We start from the raw sequence: 22,310 nt of genomic DNA, 5'->3' as shown, positions 1-22,310 counted from the left end.
GTGTAGTGTGCTGTGTTGTATAGTATTGTGTATGTAGTGTGCTGTGTTGTATAGTATTGTGTGTAGTGTACTGTATTGTATAGTATTGTGTGTGTAGTGGACTGTGTTGTATAGTTTTGTGTGCATAGTGTACTGTGTTGTATAGTATTGTGTGTGTAGGTTGTTGTGTTGTATAGTAGTGTGTGTAGTGTATTGTGTTGTATATTAGTGTGTGTGTAGTGTACTGTGTTGTATAGTATTGTGTGCATAGTGTACTGTGTTGTATAGTATTGTGTGTAGTGTACTGTGTTGTATAGTATTGTGTGCGTAGTGTACTGTGCTGTATAGTATTGTGTGTAATGTACAGTCTTGTATAGTATTTTGTGTGTAGTGTGCTGTGTTGTATAGTATTGTGTGTGTAGTGTGCTTTATAGTATTGTGTGTGTAGTGTATTGTGTTGTATAGTATTTTGTGTGTAGTGTGCTGTGTTGTATGGTATTGTGTGTGTAGTGTACTGTATTGTATAGTATTGTGTGTGTAGTGTGATCTGTTGTATAGTATTGTGTGTGTGTAGTGTACTGTGTTGTATAGTATTTGTGTGTGTAGTGTGCTGTGCTGTATAGTATTGTGTGCGTAGTGTGCTGTATAGTATTGTGTATCTAGTGTACTGTGTCGTATAGTAGTGTGTGTGTAGTCTGCTGTGCTGTTTAGTATTGGGTGTAGTGTACTGTGTTGTATAGTATTGTGAGTGTAGTGTACCGTCTTTTATAGTATTGTGAGTGTAGTGTACCGTCTTTTATAGTATTGTGAGTGTAATGTACCGTCTTGTATAGTATTGTGTGTGTAGTGTACTGTGTTGTATAGTATTGTGTGTGTCATCTGCTGTGTTGTATAGTATTGTGTGTAGTGCACTGTGTTGTATAGTATTGTGTATGTAGTGTTCTGTGTTGTATGTATTGTGTGTAGTGTGCTGTGTTGTATAGTATTCTGTATGTAGTGTGCTGTGTTGTATAGTGTAATACCGTTGAGGACTCTTGGACACCCGGGGTTGAGGCACACGTATTTATTCCGCAACAGTTGTCACAACCGCGGATATACAATACTGGAGGGGTTATCGGCCCCCTCACCCGGCTAGCTGGGAATACACTGCTAGCTATCTCTGACCTACCTCCTAGTCCTCCACTAACGGGCTAGGGGAGGCTGTCTGGCCCGACACTGGTAAGTCGGGCTACGGTACCCGGAGTCCCAGAGCACTAGCTCTGGTTCTCGGGACCACGCCGCTGGCTCGGTCCTGCGCGGCCCTGACAAGGGCGGCGTCCCAGGGGAGTCCAGGGCTCTAGCTAGACGATCTTCGGTCTTCACTGGTTTAGCTTTAACATTCTGCCCCGAGCCCTCTGACACATCCCCCTTTATACTCAACCCCCGCTGAGGGGTGGGGCCCCGGGCTGCCTGGTGCGGACGTCGTTGAGAGCACCCCCCCCCCCCGTGCACTCACGTAGCCCCGCCCACTGTGTTTGTTTCCCATAAGCTGCCATGCATAACGGCTCTCTCTCTAACACCCCTACAATAGTATTGTGTGTAGTGCACTGTGGTATAGTATTTTGTGTGTAGTGTGCTGTGTTGTATAGTATTGGGTGTGTAGTGTATTGTGTTGTATAGTATTTTGTGTGTAGTGTGCTGTGTTGTATAGTATTGTGTGTGTAGTGTGCTGTGTTGTATAGTATTGTGTGTGTAGTGTACTGTATTGTATAGTATTGTGTGTGTAGTGTGATGTGTTGTATAGTATTGTGTGTGTGTAGTGTACTGTGTTGTATAGTATTTGTGTGTGTAGTGTGCTGTGCTGTATAGTATTGTGTGCGTAGTGTGCTGTATAGTATTGTGTATCTAGTGTACTGTGTCGTATAGTAGTGTGTGTGTAGTCTGCTGTGCTGTATAGTATTGTGTGTAGTGTACTGTGTTGTATAGTATTGTGAGTGTAGTGTACCGTCTTTTATAGTATTGTGAGTGTAATGTACCGTCTTGTATAGTATTGTGTGTGTAGTGCACTGTGTTGTATAGTATTTTGTGTGTAGTGTGCTGTGTTGTATAGTATTGTGTGTGTAGTGTGCTTTATAGTATTGTGTGTGTAGTGTATTGTGTTGTATAGTATTTTGTGAGTAGTGTGCTGTGTTGTATAGTATTGTGTGTGTAGTGTACTGTATTGTATAGTATTGTGTGTGTAGTGTGATGTGTTGAAAAGTATTGTGTGTGTGTAGTGTACTGTGTTGTATAGTATTTGTGTGTGTAGTGTGCTGTGCTGTATAGTATTGTGTGCGTAGTGTGCTGTATAGTATTGTGTATCTAGTGTACTGTGTCATATAGTAGTGTGTGTGTAGTCTGCTGTGCTGTATAGTATTGTGTGTAGTGTACTGTGTTGTATAGTATTGTGTGCATAGTGTACTGTGTTGTATAGTATTGTGTGTAGGTTGTTGTGTTGTATAGTAGTGTGCGTAGTGTACTGTGCTGTATAGTATTGTGTGTAATGTACCGTCTTGTATAGTATTGTGTGCGTAGTGTACTGTGTTGTATAGTATTGTGTGTGTAGTGTACTGTATTGTATAGTATTGTGTGTAGTGTGCTGTGTTGTATAGTATTGTGAGTGTAGTGTACTGTATTGTATAGTATTGTGTGTAGTGTGCTGTGTTGTATAGTATTGTGTGTGTAGTGTACTGTGTTGTATAGTATTGTGTGTGTAGTGTGCTGTGTTGTATAGTATTGTGTGCGTAGTGTACTGTGTTGTATAGTTTTGTGTGTGTAGTGCGCTGTGTTGTATAGTATTGTGTAGTGCACTGTGGTATAGTATTTTGTGTGTAGTGTACTATGTTGTATAGTAATGTATGTGTAGTGTATTGTGCTGTATAGTATTGTGAGTGTCGTGTACTGTCTTGTATTGTATTGTGTGTGTAGTGTACTATGTTGTATAGTTTTGTGTGTGTAGTGTGCTCTGGTGTATAGTATTTTGTATGTAGTGTATTGTGCTGTATAGTATTGTGTGTGTAGTGTACTGTCTTGTACAGTATTGTGTGTAGTGTACTGTGTTGTATAGTATTGTGTGTGTAGTGTACTGTGTTGTATAGTATTGTGTGTGTAGTGTGCTGTGTCGTATAGTATTGTGTGCGTAGTGTACTGTGTTGTATAGTATTGTGAGTGTAATGTACTGTCTTGTATAATATTGTGTGTGTAGTGTACTGTTGTATATTATTGTGTGTGTAGTGTGCTGTGTTGTATAGTATTTTGTATGTAGTGTATTGTGCTGTATAGTATTATGTGTGTAGTGTACTGTGTTGTATAGTATTGTGTGCGTAGTGTACTGTGCTGTATAGTATTGTGTGTGTAGTGTGCTGTGTTGTATATTATTGTGTGTAGTGTACTGTGTTGTATAGTATTTTGTATGTAGTGTACTGTGTTGTATAGTATTGTGTGCGTAGTGTAGTGTTGTATAGTAGTGTGTGTAGTGTACTGTGTTGTATAGTATTGTGTGCGTAGTGTAGTGTTGTATAGTAGTGTGTGTAGTGTACTGTGTTGTATAGTATTGTGTACGTAGTGTGCTGTGATGTATAGTATTGTGTCTGTAGTGTGCTGTGTTGTATAGTATTTTGTATGTAGTGTACTGTGTTGTATATTATTGTGTGTGCTGTGTTGTATAGTATTGTGTGTGTACTGTGTAACCGGGTTGTCTTGCTGCACCTGCGTTTTCGCCTCCCCCTCTCATCCCCTTTAAATCGCCCGGATGACCCCACGCGTCGCCTCGCCTCCTGCCATTGGCCCCGTGACGATCACCGCTTCCTCCGCCTCCTCCTCGTCCATCACCCCCCCCTTGCTCACTCACCCCCCATCCCTCCTCCACACCTCACTTGCTCAATCACCCCCCATCCCTCCTCCTCCACACCTCCTCCCTGGCTGCTGCTGCAGCTTCACAATCGACAGTGGAGCGTTGAGCGAGACCCACGGGAGGCAATGAGCGCGTCGCCTGCCCTGAGCTGCCGCTGCTTCCGACCCTGAACCAGATCCCCAGGGGTCTGCGGGTGAGTGAGGGAGTGAGGGTGAGTGAGGGAGAGTGAGTGAGTGAGGGTGAGTGAGGTTCAGGGTGAGGGTCAGGGTGAGTGAGGGTCAGAATGAGGGAGAGTGAGTGAGGGTCAGGGTGAGGGTCAGGGTGAGTGAGGGTGGGTGAGTGTGGGGAGCGGTAGTGTCGTTGTTAGCGCGCTGCGCTACGAACCCGGCGGTCACCGAGTTCGATTCCCGGCTCCGGGCCAACACCGGTGAAGATTATCTGAATCGGTAACCTGGGCTCTCCCCTAGGTCGACTCGGCCTCAAATGTGTCAAACGTCGCCGCTGGGGGAGACAAAGCCTGCCGGGCGTGGTGCTGACCATACTGGCTCCTCCGTGTGCAGTGTCAGCTTTAATCGGCGTTCGCTTGCAGCACTCGCTGCAATGGACTGTTATTTAAAGGTTTACACGGGGGGGGGGTCTGTTTTGTCTTTGGTGGCTGTGGGTGAATGCCCGTGAGGGTGAGGCAGGGTTAACACAACGCAACGTGTGGACATCTTCACCATTCGCGCCGTGCAGATCTGTTGTGTCCGTTGCGCGCTGTCGAGGAGAATGCGGCAGAATTCGCTCTCTCGCTCTGTCTCTGTGTCTCTCGCTCTCACGGTCTCTCGCTCTCTCTGTCTCTCTCTCGCTGTCTCGCTCTCTGTCTCTCTCTCGCTGTCTCGCTCTCTGTCTCTCTCACTCTGTCTCTCACGATCTCTTCGCCCGTCCGTCCATTCGCTGCGTCCTGCATCCCTAATGCACAGCATCGCGGCAGAATCGGCGACGGCACGTCCAGCCCTCGTCGCCATCGTCGTCGCCGCACCCGAGACAAAGATCCCACCTCACCCCTGTCGTATTGCCTTAACAGACTGTTGGGGCAAGCATTGTTAGCGAGTAGCAGCACTGGCTGTAAGGTAACGTGGGGGGGGGGGGGTCGAGTATGGTCAGCAACCACGCCCGACCGCCTTTGTCTCCCCCAATGGCGATGTTTGCGCATCGCACCGGGTACCCATTTGAGCCCGAGTCGAGCCAGGGAGAGGCCTAGGACCGGTTCGGAAAATCGTCACTGGCATTGACCGTGAGCGGGGAATCGAACCCGGGGTCGCTCGGTTCGAAGCGCTCGGACCAGCAGCATTGGGCCAATCAAACATCACTGCTGATGAGACACTGAATGTCAAAAATGACAAACATTTTGTGTTACACATCCCGTTAGCCACGCGGCCATATCATCATTAGTAGCTCAACGCAAGCCAGTTATGTTACCAGGTTCAAAGTGCAGTGTCTCACCGACAGCTTCGCTTCAACCAAAGTTTGGTAAACTGCCAGATGTTTACAGGAAAGGAATGGTGAATATTTGAAACGGTTCAGGACCTTACCTAGATCGACTCAACCTTTACATATACAGTAGTTCCTCAGTTTCATTGCTTAGGTATAGCCCTGCGAGCCATGCTTGACTCGGGTGCAACCGCATCCGGTGTGTAAAAAAAAAACCCATCAGCATTGGGAAGACAAAGGCGGCCGGGCGTGGTGCTGGCCACACCCCCTCGTGTGTTGTTTCGGCCTTCACATGCGCTTACTCGCTAACGACACTTACCCGAACAGCCTATTCAGAGCTATGTGGGTGGCCTTTGGCTTGTGTGTGTTGTGTATTTATTGTGAGCGGTGGCGCAGTAGTTAGCGCACTGCGCCACCGAATCCGGCCATCTGAGTTCGATTTCTGCTCGCAGCCAACATCGGTGACGAACATAGAAACCGGTTCCGGGACTCGCCCCGACGTGGACTCTTGCTTTAAAATGAGAACCCGGTGTGCGCTGTGTGTGTGAATAACATCGGCACCGGGGAGACAAAGGCGACCGGGCGTAGCATTTGCCCCTGCAGTCTAAGGCTATACGGGCGACATCTGGAGAGACAAAGGCGGCCGGGGAAGGAGTGGTACTGGCAGCATGTGTTTTTGTATTGTGCGCATCATTATTTTTGCTTGCCTTGTGTCACGCACACGGGAGTTGAACGCCCGATGTAATATCGCCGTTCATATCTGTGCAGATTAATGTCATATTTGTATTTTTTTATTCAAATATATTTCATCCGGGAAAATAACCCCCCCTCCCGAGATAGAGGAACGAACCTCATAAAACCGACGCGACCCCCCCCTACCGAGCCCGTAGGCTTTTCAGTGGGGACCCCACTGCTGGCAGAGAGCCCCAACGAGAGGGGGGGAGGCGGCAGCCCCCTGGTAGTGAGAGACGAATCTTGGCCTCCTCTTTCACACGATGGAGCAAGACGTCTTGGAAAGAGATGCGCGTTTGCCCACACTCGACCCCACCGCTTACACGAACCCTGCGATCTCTGGGGACTACACAGGCCCCCTCTGCGGGAGCTTCCTTCGGGTCTCCGGTCATGAAGCTAATGACGCGTTACGTTTATATTTGTGACGAACCGTTTTTTTTTACCGGTTTGTCATGCAGTTACACGGTAATGCACTTTTTTTTTTACACAATTTTAATTGTACGCACGTCATTTACCTTGTTCGCTGTGTGTATGCGATTATCTGAACCGGTCATGGGCCTCCCCGAGGTCGACTCAGCCTCAAATGAGTACCTGGTGCGGTGTGTAGTAAACATTGCCACTGGGGAGACAAAGGCGGCTGGCCGTGGTGTTGACCACCCACCCCCTCGTGTGCCTTGCCACCCTGCATAGGTGCTCGCTAACAGCACTTGCCCCAACTGTCTGTAAGGGGCAACACGGGGGTCTTTATCTTTGTATGGGGGTGTATGTCTCCGTGCCAGACGTGTTCCGTGTGGCTGGAGAGTGGTGGGGGTAGCGGTTAGCGCGCTGCGCTAACACCAGTGACGATTATCTAAATCGGTCCTGGGCCTCCTCCCCTAGGTCGACTCATCCTTAAATGAGTACCTGGTGCGGTGTGTAAACATCGCCACTACGAAGACAAATGCGGCCGGGTGTTCTGACCTTCATAGGTTGCTCGCTAGCAGCACTTGGGATCTTTGTTCCATGTATTTTATAGCAAACCTTTTTTTGTGTGTGCCGATACCGGTAATGTTAAAAAAGCGATGTTTAACAACCCCGTGCTAGATTAGTCGCCCGTGTGCAGCATCACATGCGGTTATGATGATGTTGATGGGACGTCTCGATGACGTCATGCAGCTGAAGCTTACGCCGTGGACGCTGGGATGACAGATGTCGGCCCTGCGTCTCGACGCCACCAATTACCTCACTATAGCCGCTCCCCATTCATTGAAAATCGGCAGTTCAGCGTAGGGGAAAGGCTCGCACGTCTTACACACAGCATTATGCAACGCATAGGGGCCCAGTCGGCCACATGGTGGCCCCCGAATCAACAGATAAACAGGTAACAACATGTTAAGAAACATAAAATAATTTCAACAATTAACCAGGAATGCCAAAAAAACATTGTTACGAATGAAAAAAATGTATTTCCAAAAAATACCTCGCGTGAAATATAGTAGCGCTACTGCTGGTGTTTGTTACTGAACACCAGGATATTTTGTGAACTGGCACGCACGATAACTTAATTGTGAGTATTGTCCCTTGAAATTTGATTATTAATACTATCACTGTGATACTGTCTTCCTCTAAACCCAATACACAGTGCAACAAAAAAAAACCTATTAAAGGCATTTTTGTCTGTCTGTGTGTGTGCGTCCCAAACTTTGCGAAGGATTTGGCTCCCAAACCGTGGGGTGTACGGGTAAAAAAAAGTAGCCAGGTACCACGCCGTAAGCCCCGTGGTGAGCCAGTGCTATTTCGTTTTCCCGTCCGTCAACTTTAAAGTTGTTTAATTAGCGATTTAGTGCTCAACCATACCATCTCACGCGCCTTCGGTGGGGGGGGGGGGACTGCCCCTACCAAGTCACACACGTTCGGTGGGGGTGAGTGGTCATTTCTCTTTCGTGCGGACACTGAGCGAGGTAATACACACGAATTTAGAGCTCCCTTCAAACACACATCTATCTTATCGCTCTCATTTCTATTACTGTTTTTTAATAATACAGCGTACTCATTAACCAAATGTTTTATGACAGTAAATCTACACGATGTAATACGCTTTCTCCCCTGGCTACTACATTTAATTCCCTTAAGACATCACAGTCCACCCAATGTGTCTCTTTGCTCACAAACTTTCCAATTGTGAGCAAGACTTTAAGTCACAAACTATTATTACTTTGTTAACATTGATTTTTCACTTTCGCTCGCCGCTAAATGTTCAAACAAGATATTTCATTACAGTAGATATACACTATGTAACACGCTTTCTTCCCCTGCATACTCACTGCTCTATTTCAGGTCGCTAGGACAACAAAAGACAGCCATTGTCTCTTTTGCCTCACAAACTTTCCATTAGGTCGGCTCAGCTTCAAATGATAACCTGCTGCGATGTGCAGTAAACATCGCCGCCGGGGACTCGGTTATTTATTCTTTACACGGTGTTTATTAACGCTTCTGCAAATTATATTGCAATGCATCACCATTAATTAAATGACTCTCCATTTCGCATTCGCTGGACAAATTACAAACCAACATGCCAGCAACAACGTCGTCAACGTACTTTATTAATTCACTTTTTTAACACATTAATTTATCTTCTTATTTCCAACTTTCCCTAACGTGACGCACATTGCTTCTTTCGTTACTGACACGTACATAGACTAATTACCATGCAATCTTTAATGCTATTACTAAATACATTTATACAAATACTATTACACTTTTAAAGTACAACACTTCCACTTATCTACACTGCAGCCTGCTTCTTGATCGCACTCGGTGTACTGCCAGTCTATACTGTCCACTGTTGCCTGCTCACTGTACTGGCAGTCTCTTATGTAGACTGTACACATTTGTATGAAGCTGCGCATGTGCACTGGCAGTCTGTCATGTGGCCTGCTGCCTGCTTATTAATTCAAAGTCAGTGCACTGGCAGTCTATCTACACGCTAAATATTATTATTAGGCACGGTGAGTGTATGCCAGTCTATAATGTGGACTGTTGCCTGCCTCTTTACCTCGGTCAATGTACTGCCAGTCTATAACCTAGACTGTAGCCTGCTTCTTAAATTAAATGTGCGTACTGCTGCTCTATAATGTAGACTTATTCTAGCTTCTTCAATGCATTTAAATTGTTTCGTTTGCTCACGTCACGCTATTTACTGATATGTAGTACTGCGATGCTGATTTCTATGTTATACTGCTAAATACGTCGGACTTTCTTTGCTACAGCTGCTTATATTTCGTCTATCGTTTTGTTACATTGTTGGGGAAAACAACTATTTTCTATTTGACGTACTGCACCTTTTCTTTCCACCCAAGCGGGCAGCACGCAGGGAGGTTCAATGCCCCAACTTGTAATATTTATAGTTATAGCCTACATATTATTGTATATGGGTTAAAAACATCTCTAGCTATTGCGGTAAAAGTGATTCGGGAGAAAGGACGGGCCCCCCCCGCCCCCCCCCCCCGTTGTAATAGGGCATTGAAATAGGTAGTGGAAGAAAGCAGCTGACATAGGTGGTTGAAATAGGTGGCTGAAATAGGTGGCTAAAAGAGGTGTCTAAAATAGATGGCTGTAATAGGTGGCTCAAATTCTTTGGTTCTTTCGGTAAAGTCACGTCGATAGAAAAATATTAAAAATAAAGTGAACAAAAAAATGTAGCCACCTATTTCAGCCACCTAGTAGCGCTACTATTGGTGTTTGTTATGGAACACCAGGATATTTTGCGAACTGGCATGCACGATAACTGAATTGTGAGTATTGTACCTTGAAATAGGTGGTGAAATATGTGGCTGAAATAGGCAGATGAAATAGGTGGCTGAAATAGGTGGCTGAAATAGGTGGCTGAAATAGGTGGTTGAAAGAGGTTCCTGAAATAGGTGGTGGAAAGATGTGGCTGAAAGAGGTGACTGAAAGAGGTGGCTGAAGTAGGTGGCTGAAAGAGGTGGTTGAAAGAGGTTCCTGAAATTGGTTGGCGGAAAGATGTGGCTGCAAGAGGTGGCTGAAATAGGTGGCTGGAATAGGTGGTTGAAAGAGGTGGCTGAAGGAGGTGGTTGAAAGAGGTGGCTGAAATAAATGGCTGAAAGAGTTGGCTGAATAGGTGGCTGAAATAGCTGGCTGACATAGGTGGATGAAATAAGTGGTTGAAAGAAGTGGTTGAAAGAAGTGGTTGAAATAGGTGGCTGAAAAATAGGTGGCTGAGATATGTGGCTGAAATAGGTGGCTGAAATCGGTGGTTGAAAGAGGTTCCTGAAATAGGTGGCGGAAAGATGTGGCTGAAAGAGGTGACTGAAAGAGATGGCTGAAATAGGTGGCTGAAAGAGGTGGTTGAAAGAGGTTCCTGAAATAGGTGGCTGAAATAGCTGGCTGACATAGATGGATGAAATAAGTGGTTGAAAGAAGTGGTTGAAATCGGTGGCTGAAAAATAGGTGGCTGAGATATGTGGCTGAAAAGGTGGCTAAAATAGGTAGTTGAAAGAGGTAGCTAAAATAGATGGCTAAAAGAGTTGGCTGAATAGGTGGTTCAAATAGATAGCTGAAATAGGTGGTTGAAATAAGTAATTGAAATAGGTGGCTCAAATAGATGTCTGAAATAGGTGGTTGAAATAGGTGGCTGAAAGAGGTAGCTGAAATAGATGCTGGAAAACGGTGGGTGAAAGAGGTGGCTGAAAGCAGTGGATGAAATAGATGGTTGAAAGTGGTGTCTGAATATGTGGCTGAAAGAGGTCGCTGAAATAGGTGGTTGAAATAGGTGGCTTAAATAGGTGGCTGAAATAGTTGGTTGAAAGTGATGCCTGAAAATGTGGCTGAAATAGATGGTTGAAAGAGGTGGCTGAAATAGGGTGGCTGAAATAGGTAGGCTGAAATAGGTAGGCTGAAATAGGTGGCTGAAATAGGTTGGCTGAAATAGGTGGCTGAAATAGGATGTGGAAAGAAGTGGCTGAAAGTGGTGGCTGAAAGTGGTGGCTGAAATAGGTGGCAGAAATAGGCGGCAGAAGTAGGTGGCTGAAATAGGTGGTTAAAAGTGGTGGTTGAAAGTGGTGCCTGAAAGAAGTAGTAATATATTATTTCTTATCATTTTTAATTTAATGTTTTTTACCTACCTGACTTCACCGAAAGAACCAAAGAGTATGAAAGAAGTAGCTGAAATAGATTGTTGAAATTGGTGGCTGAAAGAGGTAGCTGAAAGAGGTGGTTGAAAGAAGTGGCTGAAATAGGTGGCTGAAATATGTGGCTGAAATACGTGGCTGACAGAGGTGGCTGACAGAGGTGGCTGACAGAGGTGGCTGACAGAGGTGGCTGACAGAGGTGGCTGACAGAGGTGGCTGACAGAGGTGGCTGACAGAGGTGGCTGACAGAGGTGGCTGACAGAGGTGGCTGACAGAGGTGGCTGACAGAGGTGGCTGACAGAGGTGGCTGACAGAGGTGGCTGACAGAGGTGGCTGAAAGAGGTGGCTGAAAGAGGTGGTTGAAAGAATTGGCTGAAATACGTGGCTGAAATAGGTGGCTGACAGAGATGGCTGACAGAGGTGGCTGAAATAGGCATCTGAAATAGGTGGCTGAAAGAGGTGTTTGAAATAAGTGGATGAAATAGATGGTTGAAAGTGGTGGCAGAAATTGGTGGCAGAAATTGGTGGCAGAAATAGGTTGTGGAAAGAGGTGGCTGAAATTGGTGGTTGAAAGAGGTAGCTGAAATAAGTTGTTGAAATCGGTGGCTGAAATAATTGGTTGAAAGAGGTGGCTGAAAGAGGTGGTTGAAAGAATTGGCTGAAATAGCTGGCGGAAAGAGGTGGCTGTAATAGGTGGCTCAAATTAGTGGTGGAGATAGGTTGCGGAAAGAGGTGGCTGAAATAGGTGTCTGACATAGATTGTCTGAAAGAGGTGGCTGAAATAGGTGGCTGGAATTGGTGGTTGAAATAGATGGTTGAAAGTGGTGGTTGAAAGAGGTGGCTCAAATAGATGGCTGAAATAGGCAGCTGAAATAGGTGACTTAAATAGGTATCTGACAGGTGGCTGAAATAGGTGGTGAAAATAGGAGGCTGAAATATGTGGCTGAAAAATGTGAATGAAATATGTGGCTGAAATAGGTGGCTGTAATAGGTGGCTGTAATAGGTGGATCAAATTAGTGGTGGAAAGAGGTTGTGGAAAGAGGTGGTAACAAGAGGTGACTGAAAGAGGTGGCTGACCAAGATTTACTGAAAGAGGTGGCTGAAATATGTGGCTGAAATATTTGGCTGAAATAGGTGGCTGTAATAGGTGGATCAAATTAGTGGTGGAAAGAGGTTGCCGAAAGAGGTGGCGACATGAGGTGACTGAAAGAGGTGACTAACCAAGATTTACTGAAATAGGTGGATGGAATCGGTGGTTCAAATAGGTGGTTCAAATAGGTGGTTGAAAGTGGTGGCTGAAAGAGGTGGCTGAAATAGGTGGCTGAAATAGGATGTGGAAAGAAGTGGCTGAAAGTGGTGGCTGAAAGTGGTGGCTGAAATAAGTGGCAGAAATAGGTGGCAGAAGTAGGTGGCTGAAATAGGTGGTTAAAAGTGGTGGTTGAAAGTGGTGCCTGAAAGAAGTAGTAATATATTATTTCTTATCATTTTTAATTTAATGTTTTTTACCTACCTGACTTCACCGAAAGAACCAAAGAGTATGAAAGAAGTAGCTGAAATAGATTGTTGAAATTGGTGGCTGAAAGAGGTAGCTGAAAGAGGTGGTTGAAAGAAGTGGCTGAAATAGGTGGCTGAAATATGTGGCTGAAATACGTGGCTGAAATAGGTGGCTGGAATAGGTGGTTGAAAGAGGTGGCTGAAGGAGGTGGTTGAAAGAGGTGGCTGAAATAAATGGCTGAAAGAGTTGGCTGAATAGGTGGCTGAGATAGCTGGCTGACATAGGTGGATGAAATAAGTGGTTGAAAGAAGTGGTTGAAAGAAGTGGTTGAAATAGGTGGCTGAAAAATAGGTGGCTGAGATATGTGGCTGAAATAGGTGGCTGAAATCGGTGGTTGAAAGAGGTTCCTGAAATAGGTGGCGGAAAGATGTGGCTGAAAGAGGTGACTGAAAGAGATGGCTGAAATAGGTGGCTGAAAGAGGTGGTTGAAAGAGGTTCCTGAAATAGGTGGCTGAAATAGCTGGCTGACATAGATGGATGAAATAAGTGGTTGAAAGAAGTGGTTGAAATCGGTGGCTGAAAAATAGGTGGCTGAGATATGTGGCTGAAAAGGTGGCTAAAATAGGTAGTTGAAAGAGGTAGCTAAAATAGATGGCTAAAAGAGTTGGCTGAATAGGTGGCTCAAATAGATAGCTGAAATAGGTGGTTGAAATAAGTAATTGAAATAGGTGGCTCAAATAGATGTCTGAAATAGGTGGTTGAAATAGGTGGCTGAAAGAGGTAGCTGAAATAGATGCTGGAAAACGGTGGGTGAAAGAGGTGGCTGAAAGCAGTGGATGAAATAGATGGTTGAAAGTGGTGTCTGAATATGTGGCTGAAAGAGGTCGCTGAAATAGGTGGTTGAAATAGGTGGCTTAAATAGGTGGCTGAAATAGTTGGTTGAAAGTGATGCCTGAAAATGTGGCTGAAATAGATGGTTGAAAGAGGTGGCTGAAATAGGGTGGCTGAAATAGGTAGGCTGAAATAGGTAGGCTGAAATAGGTGGCTGAAATAGGTTGGCTGAAATAGGTGGCTGAAATAGGATGTGGAAAGAAGTGGCTGAAAGTGGTGGCTGAAAGTGGTGGCTGAAATAGGTGGCAGAAATAGGCGGCAGAAGTAGGTGGCTGAAATAGGTGGTTAAAAGTGGTGGTTGAAAGTGGTGCCTGAAAGAAGTAGTAATATATTATTTCTTATCATTTTTAATTTAATGTTTTTTACCTACCTGACTTCACCGAAAGAACCAAAGAGTATGAAAGAAGTAGCTGAAATAGATTGTTGAAATTGGTGGCTGAAAGAGGTAGCTGAAAGAGGTGGTTGAAAGAAGTGGCTGAAATAGGTGGCTGAAATATGTGGCTGAAATACGTGGCTGACAGAGGTGGCTGACAGAGGTGGCTGACAGAGGTGGCTGACAGAGGTGGCTGACAGAGGTGGCTGACAGAGGTGGCTGACAGAGGTGGCTGACAGAGGTGGCTGACAGAGGTGGCTGACAGAGGTGGCTGACAGAGGTGGCTGAAAGAGGTGGCTGAAAGAGGTGGTTGAAAGAATTGGCTGAAATACGTGGCTGAAATAGGTGGCTGACAGAGATGGCTGACAGAGGTGGCTGAAATAGGCATCTGAAATAGGTGGCTGAAAGAGGTGTTTGAAATAAGTGGATGAAATAGATGGTTGAAAGTGGTGGCAGAAATTGGTGGCAGAAATTGGTGGCAGAAATAGGTTGTGGAAAGAGGTGGCTGAAATTGGTGGTTGAAAGAGGTAGCTGAAATAAGTTGTTGAAATCGGTGGCTGAAATAATTGGTTGAAAGAGGTGGCTGAAAGAGGTGGTTGAAAGAATTGGCTGAAATAGCTGGCGGAAAGAGGTGGCTGTAATAGGTGGCTCAAATTAGTGGTGGAGATAGGTTGCGGAAAGAGGTGGCTGAAATAGGTGTCTGACATAGATTGTCTGAAAGAGGTGGCTGAAATAGGTGGCTGGAATCGGTGGTTGAAATAGATGGTTGAAAGTGGTGGTTGAAAGAGGTGGCTCAAATAGATGGCTGAAATAGGCAGCTGAAATAGGTGACTTAAATAGGTATCTGACAGGTGGCTGAAATAGGTGGTGAAAATAGGAGGCTGAAATATGTGGCTGAAAAATGTGAATGAAATATGTGGCTGAAATAGGTGGCTGTAATAGGTGGCTGTAATAGGTGGATCAAATTAGTGGTGGAAAGAGGTTGTGGAAAGAGGTGGTAACAAGAGGTGACTGAAAGAGGTGGCTGACCAAGATTTACTGAAAGAGGTGGCTGAAATATGTGGCTGAAATATTTGGCTGAAATAGGTGGCTGTAATAGGTGGATCAAATTAGTGGTGGAAAGAGGTTGCCGAAAGAGGTGGCGACATGAGGTGACTGAAAGAGGTGGCTAACCAAGATTTACTGAAATAGGTGGATGGAATCGGTGGTTCAAATAGGTGGTTCAAATAGGTGGTTGAAAGTGGTGGCTGAAAGAGGTGGCTGAAATAGGTGGCTGAAATAGGATGTGGAAAGAAGTGGCTGAAAGTGGTGGCTGAAAGTGGTGGCTGAAATAAGTGGCAGAAATAGGTGGCAGAAGTAGGTGGCTGAAATAGGTGGTTAAAAGTGGTGGTTGAAAGTGGTGCCTGAAAGAAGTAGTAATATATTATTTCTTATCATTTTTAATTTAATGTTTTTTACCTACCTGACTTCACCGAAAGAACCAAAGAGTATGAAAGAAGTAGCTGAAATAGATTGTTGAAATTGGTGGCTGAAAGAGGTAGCTGAAAGAGGTGGTTGAAAGAAGTGGCTGAAATAGGTGGCTGAAATATGTGGCTGAAATACGTGGCTGACAGAGGTGGCTGACAGAGGTGGCTGACAGAGGTGGCTGACAGAGGTGGCTGACAGAGGTGGCTGACAGAGGTGGCTGACAGAGGTGGCTGACAGAGGTGGCTGACAGAGGTGGCTGACAGAGGTGGCTGACAGAGGTGGCTGACAGAGGTGGCTGACAGAGGTGGCTGACAGAGGTGGCTGAAAGAGGTGGCTGAAAGAGGTAGCTGAAAGAGGTGGTTGAAAGAATTGGCTGAAATACGTGGCTGAAATAGGTGGCTGACAGAGATGGCTGACAGAGGTGGCTGAAATAGGCATCTGAAATAGGTGGCTGAAAGAGGTGTTTGAAATAAGTGGATGAAATAGATGGTTGAAAGTGGTGGCAGAAATTGGTGGCAGAAATTGGTGGCAGAAATAGGTTGTGGAAAGAGGTGGCTGAAATTGGTGGTTGAAAGAGGTAGCTGAAATAAGTTGTTGAAATAGGGGGCTGACAGAGGTGGTTTTTAAAATGTGGCTTAAAAATGTGGCTTAAATAGGTGGTTGAAATCGGTGGCTGAAATAATTGGTTGAAAGAGGTGGCTGAAAGAGGTGGTTGAAAGAATTGGCTGAAATAGCTGGCGGAAAGAGGTGGCTGTAATAGGTGGCTCAAATTAGTGGTGGAGATAGGTTGCGGAAAGAGGTGGCTGAAATAGGTGTCTGACATAGATTGTCTGAAAGAGGTGGCTGAAATAGGTGGCTGGAATCGGTGGTTGAAATAGATGGTTGAAAGTGGTGGTTGAAAGAGGTGGCTCAAATAGATGGCTGAAATAGGCAGCTGAAATAGGTGACTTAAATAGGTATCTGACAGGTGGCTGAAATAGGTGGTGAAAATAGGAGGCTGAAATATGTGGCTGAAAAATGTGGCTGAAATATGTGGCTGAAATATGTGGCTGAAATAGGTGGCTGTAATAGGTGGCTGTAATAGGTGGATCAAATTAGTGGTGGAAAGAGGTTGTGGAAAGAGGTGGTAACAAGAGGTGACTGAAAGAGGTGGCTGACAGAGGTGGCTGAAATATGTGGCTGAAATATGTGGCTGAAATAGGTGGCTGTAATAGGTGGATCAAATTAGTGGTGGAAAGAGGTTGCCGAAAGAGGTGGCGACATGAGGTGACTGAAAGAGGTGGCTAACCAAGATTTACTGAAATAGGTGGATGGAATCGGTGGTTCAAATAGGTGGTTCAAATAGGTGGTTGAAAGTGGTGGCTGAAAGAGGTGGCTCAAATAGATGGCTGAAATAGGTGCGTGAAATAGGTGGTGAAAATAAGAGAAATATGTGGCTGAAATATGTGGCTGAAATATGTGGCTGAAATATGTGGCTGAAATATGTGGCTGAAATTGGTGGCGGAAATTGGTGGTGGAAATAGGTGGTGGAAAGAGGTGGCTGAAATAGGTGTCTGAAAGAGGTAGCTGAAATTGGTGGCTGACAGAGGTGGCTGACAGAGGTGGCTGACAGAGGTGGCTGACAGAGGTGGCTGACAGAGGTGGCTGACAGAGGTGGCTGACAGAGGTGGCTGACAGAGGTGGCTGACAGAGGTGGCTGACAGAGGTGGCTGACAGAGGTGGCTGACAGAGGTGGCTGACAGAGGTGGCTGACAGAGGTGGCTGACAGAGGTGGCTGACAGAGGTGGCTGACAGAGGTGGCTGACAGAGGTGGCTGACAGAGGTGGCTGACAGAGGTGGCTGACAGAGGTGGCTGACAGAGGTGGCTGACAGAGGTGGCTGACAGAGGTGGCTGACAGAAGTGGCTGACAGAGGTTGCTGAAATAGTTTGCTGGAATAGGTGTTTCAAATAGGTGCTTGAAAGTGGTGGCTGAAATAGGTTTCTGAAAGAGGTGGCTAAAATAGGTGGTTGAAAGTAGTGGCTGAAAGAGGTGGCTGAAATTGGTGGCAGAAATTGGTGGCAGAAATAGGTGGTGGAAAGAGGTGGTTGAAAGAGGTGGCTGAAATTAGTGGTGGAAAGAGGTTTCGGAAAGAAGTGGCTACAAGAGGTGACTGACATAGATTGACTGAAAGAGGTGGCTGAAATAGGTGGCTGAAATAGGTGGCTGGAATCGGTGGTTGAAATAGGTGGTTGAAATATGGTTGAAATAGGTGGTTGAAATAGGTGGCTGAAATAGGTGGTTGAAAGATGTGGCTGAAATAGATGGCTAAAAGAGTTGGCTGAATAGGTGGCTCAAATAGATAGCTGAAATAGGTGGTTGAAATAAGTGATTGAAATAGGTGGCTCAAATAGATGGCTGAAAGAGGTGGCTGAAAGAGGTGGCTAAAAGAGGTGGCTGAAATTAGTGGTTGAAAGAGGTGGCTGAAATAGGTGGCTGAAAGAGGTGTCTGAAATAGGTTGCTGAAAGAGGTGGCTGAAATAGGTGGCTCTAATTAGTGGTGGAAAGAGGTTGCAGAAATAAGTGGCTACAAGAGATGACTGAAAGAGGTGGCTGACATAGATTGACTGAAAGAGGTGGCTGAAATAGGTGGCTGTAATCAGTGATTGAAATAGGTGGTTTTAATAGGTGGCTGAAATAGGCGGTTCGAATAGGTGGTTGAAAGTGGTGGCTGAAAGAGGTGGCTCAAATAAATGGCTCAAATAGGCAGCTGAAATAGGGGGCTGAAATAGATATTTGAAAGAGGTGGGTGAAATACGTGGCAGAAATAGGTGGCTGAAATAGGTGGTGAAAATAGGAGGCTGAAATATGTGGCTGCAAGAGGTGGCTGAAATTGGTGGTTGAAAGAGGTGTCGGAAAGAGGTGGCTCAAATTAGTGGTGGAAAGAGGTTGCGGAAGGAGGTGGCTACAAGAGGTGACTGAAAGAGGTATCTGAAATAGATTGACTGAAAGAGGTGGCTGAAATAGGTGGCTGAAATAGGTGGCTGAAATCGGTGGTTGAAATAGGTGGTTGAAATTGGTGACTGAAATAGGTGGCTGAAAGATGTGACTGAAATAGATGGCTGAAATAGATGGCTAAAAGAGTTGGCTGAATAGGTGATTCAAATAGATAGCTGATATAGGTGGTTGAAATAAGTTATTGAAATAGGTGGCTCAAATATATGGCTGAAATAGGTGGTTGAAATAGGTTGCTGAAAGAGGTGGCTGAAATAGGTGTCTGAAATAGGTGGTCGAAATAGATGGTTGAAATAGGTGGTTGAAAGTGGTGGCTGAAAGAGGTGGTTGAAAGAGGTTCCTGAAATAGGTGGCGGAAAGATGTGGCTGCAAGAGGTGGCTGTAAGAATTGTCTGAAAGAGGTGGCAGCAAGAGGTGGCTGAAATAGGTGGCTGGAATAGATTTCTGAAAGAGGTGGCTAAAATAGGTGGTTGAAAGTAGTGGCTGAAAGAGGTGGCTGAAATAGGTGGTGGAAAGAGGTGGCTGCAAGAGGTGGCTGAAATTGGTGGTTGAAAGAGGTGGCTGAAATAGGTGGCTGACAGAGGTGGCTGAAAGAGGTGGCTGAAAGAGGTGGCTGAAAGAGGTTGCTGAAATAGGTTGCTGAAATAGGTTGCTGAAATAGGTGGCTGAAATAGGTGGCTGACAGAGGTGGCTGACAGAGGTGTCTGAAACAGGTTGCTGAAAGAGGTGGCTGAAATAGGTGGCTCAAATTAGAATGAATTCAAAATAATTCTCTCATCAAAACGCTATACCACAGAGCTCATGACGTTTCTGACCAACACCACCTGGCCAGTGAATTAAGACATGTACATCGGGCCCTCAGGATGAACGGATACTCTGACCGTACCATCCGCCAAGCTGTTTCTCCCACCATACAGAAACAGCCACTTGAAACTCCGATCAAAACTATCACGTTGCCATACATAGCAGGCGTGACCAAAAAGATCTCCAAAATTCTAAACAAACATAAGATCCAAGTCCGATTCAGTACAGTACATAAAATCCGTGATCTAATTCCATCTGTGAAGGATGTCATCCCTGACTTGCAATACCCTGGAGTCTATACACTGAGTTGCAGCTGTGGTGATTGTTACATTGGTGAAACGAAACGTCATGTTTCTGATCGTGTCCGCGAGCACAAGTCAGATCTGAAACACGGCAAAATTGAGTCTTCTGTCGTTGCCGTTCATTGCTACAACGCTGTGGGCTCTCATGATATTGTTTTTTTCCGAGACCAAGGTGCTCTGCAAACCCTCTGGCTACCATCAAAGGTTTGTACATGAAGCCATTCAGATATACAAACATAGACATAACTTCAACCGTGATGATGGGTACAAACTGAGTAATCATTGGAAAGATGTTATTAACCATGCAAAAAGATTTAACTACACATATTTGTACCATCTTATTTGACAGGTACTTTTCTACTTTACCGAGTGTTGACATCCCCAGCGTTTAACAGTACTGCTTTTTTGTATTTGGATTCTCAACCAACATCGGTTTAGGTCGAGGTACACCGATTGTTTTCTTGCACATGACGACGTTGACCAATTTCTCTTGTAGCTCCGTTTTCTTGCACACGACGTTGACCAATTTCTCTTGTAGCCCCGCCCACCACCCCCACGTTCCATTCCCTGGTTACCACATTCAGTTAAGACCCTCCCCCCTTAACTTGTATTTAAGGGCTGGTCTTTTGGAATTTTCCTCACTTGATGCAGTAATTTTAGCTGTGACGGTCCCACCTGATGACGGAGACTTGTGTTGCCTCCGAAACGTCGTGATTTATTATTTTATTTTTTACCTACGTGACTTTACCGAAAAAAACCTAAGAATATGGTGGAAAGAGGTTGCGGAAAGAAGTGGCTACAAGAGGTGACTGAAAGAGGTGGCTGACATAGATTGACTGAAAGAGGTGGCTGAAATAGGTGGTTCGAATAGGTGGTTGAAAGTGGTGGCTGAAAGAGGTGGCTCAAATAGATGGCTCAAATAGGCAGCTGAAATAGGGGGCTGAAATAGATATCTGAAAGAGGTGGGTGAAATAGGTGGCAGAAATAGGAGGCTGAAATAGGTGGTGAAAATAAGAGGCTGAAATATGTGGCTGCAAGTTGTGGCTGAAATTGGTGGTTGAAAGAGGTGTCGGAAAGAGGTGGCTGACATAGATTGACTGAAAGAGGTGGCTGAAATAGGTGGCTGAAATAGGTGGCTGAAATAGGTGGCTGAAATCGGTGGTTGAAATAGGTGGCTGAAATAGATGGCTAAAAGAGTTGACTGAATAGGTGGCTCAAATAGATAGCTGAAATAGGTGGTTGAAATAAGTGATTGAAATAGGTGGCTCAAATAGATGGCTGAAATAGGTGGTTGAAATAGGTGGCTGAAAGAGGTGGCTGAAATAGGTGTCTGAAAGAGGTGGTTGAAAGAGGTTCCTGAAATAGGTGGCGGAAAGATGTGGCTGCAAGAGGTGGCTGAAATAGGTGTCTGAAAGAGGTGGTTGAAAGAGGTTCCTGAAATAGGTGGCGGAAAGATGTGGCTGCATGAGGTGGCTGTAAGAATTGTCTGAAAGAGGTGGCTGAAATAGGTGGCTGGAATAGGTTTCTGAAAGAGGTGGCTAAAATAGGTGGTTGAAAGTAGTGGCTGAATAGGTGGCTGAAAGAGGTGGCTGAAATTGGTGGAGAAAATAGGAGGCTGAAATAGCTGACTGAAAGAGGTGGCTGAAATACGTGGATGAAATACGTGGCTGACAGAGGTGGCTGAAATAGGTGGCTGAAATAGGTGGCTGAAATAGGTGGCTCAAATTAGTGGTGGAAAGAGGTTGCGGAAAGAAGTGGCTACAAGAGGTGACTGAAAGAGGTGGCTGACATAGATTGACTGAAAGAGGTGGCTGAAATAGGTGGCTGAAATCGGCGATTGAAATAGGTGGCTGAAATAGGTGGCTGAAATAGATGGCTCAAATAGGCAGCTGAAATAGGGGGCTGAAATAGATATCTGAAAGAGGTGGGTGAAATAGGTGACTCAAATTAGTGGTGGAAAGAGGTTGCGGAAATAAGTGCCTACAAGAGGTGACTGACATAGATTGACTGAAAGAGGTGGCTGAAATAGGTGGCTGGAATCAGTGATTTAAATAGGTGGTTGTAATAGGTGGCTAAAATAGGTGGTTCTAATAGGTGGTTGAAAGTGGTGGCTGAAAGAGGTGGCTCAAATAGATGGCTCAAATAGGCAGCTGAAATAGGGGGCTGAAATAGATATCTGAAAGAGGTGGGTGAAATAGGTGGCTGAAATAGGTGGTGAAAATAGGAGGCTAAAATATGTGGCTGCAAGAGGTGGCTGAAATTGGTGGTTGAAAGAGGTGTCGGAAAGAGGTGGCTGTAATAGGTGGCTCAAATTAGTGGTGGAAAGAGGTTGCGGAAGGAGGTGGCTACAAGAGGTGACTGAAAGAGGTGGCTGACATAGGTTGACTGAAAGAGGTGGTTGAAATAGGTGGCTGAAATAGGTGGCTGAAAGATGTGGCTGAAATAGATGGCTAAAAGATTTGGCTGAATAGGTGGCTCAAATAGATAGCTGAAATAGGTGGTTGAAATAAGTGATTGAAATAGGTGGCTCAAATAGATGGCTGAAATAGGTGGTTGAAATAGGTGGCTGAAAGAGGTGGCTGAAATAGGTGTCTGAAAGAGGTGGTTGAAAGAGGTTCCTGAAATAGGTGGCGGAAAGATGTGGCTGCAAGAGGTGGCTGTAAGAATTGTCTGAAAGAGGTGGCTGAAATAGGTGGCTGGAATAGGTTTCTGAAAGAGGTGGCTTAAATAGGTGGTTGAAAGTAGTGGCTGAATAGGTGGCTGAAAGAGGTGGCTGAAATTGGTGGTGAAAATAGCTGGC

At 45.2% G+C, this 22,310-nt stretch overlaps 1 protein-coding gene across 1 annotated transcript in view; it reads left to right on the top strand.

Annotated features, from left to right (window-relative positions):
- Positions 1-3,866: 3,866 nt before the first annotated feature.
- LOC144735929 (serine/threonine-protein kinase SBK1-like) overlaps positions 3,867-22,310 on the top strand; it is a 58,435-nt gene continuing 39,991 nt past the window's right edge. The window contains exon 1 of the mRNA XM_078618509.1: positions 3,867-4,043. The gene's annotated coding sequence lies outside the window, so the exon portion shown is untranslated. The remainder of the gene's footprint in view (positions 4,044-22,310) is intronic.

This window comes from Lampetra planeri, chromosome 58 (assembly GCF_965212315.1).
Source record: "Lampetra planeri chromosome 58, kcLamPlan1.2.h2, whole genome shotgun sequence".
NCBI classification, from domain to species: domain Eukaryota; kingdom Metazoa; phylum Chordata; class Hyperoartia; order Petromyzontiformes; family Petromyzontidae; genus Lampetra; species Lampetra planeri.
This window is presented reverse-complemented; position numbering and strand designations above follow the sequence as displayed.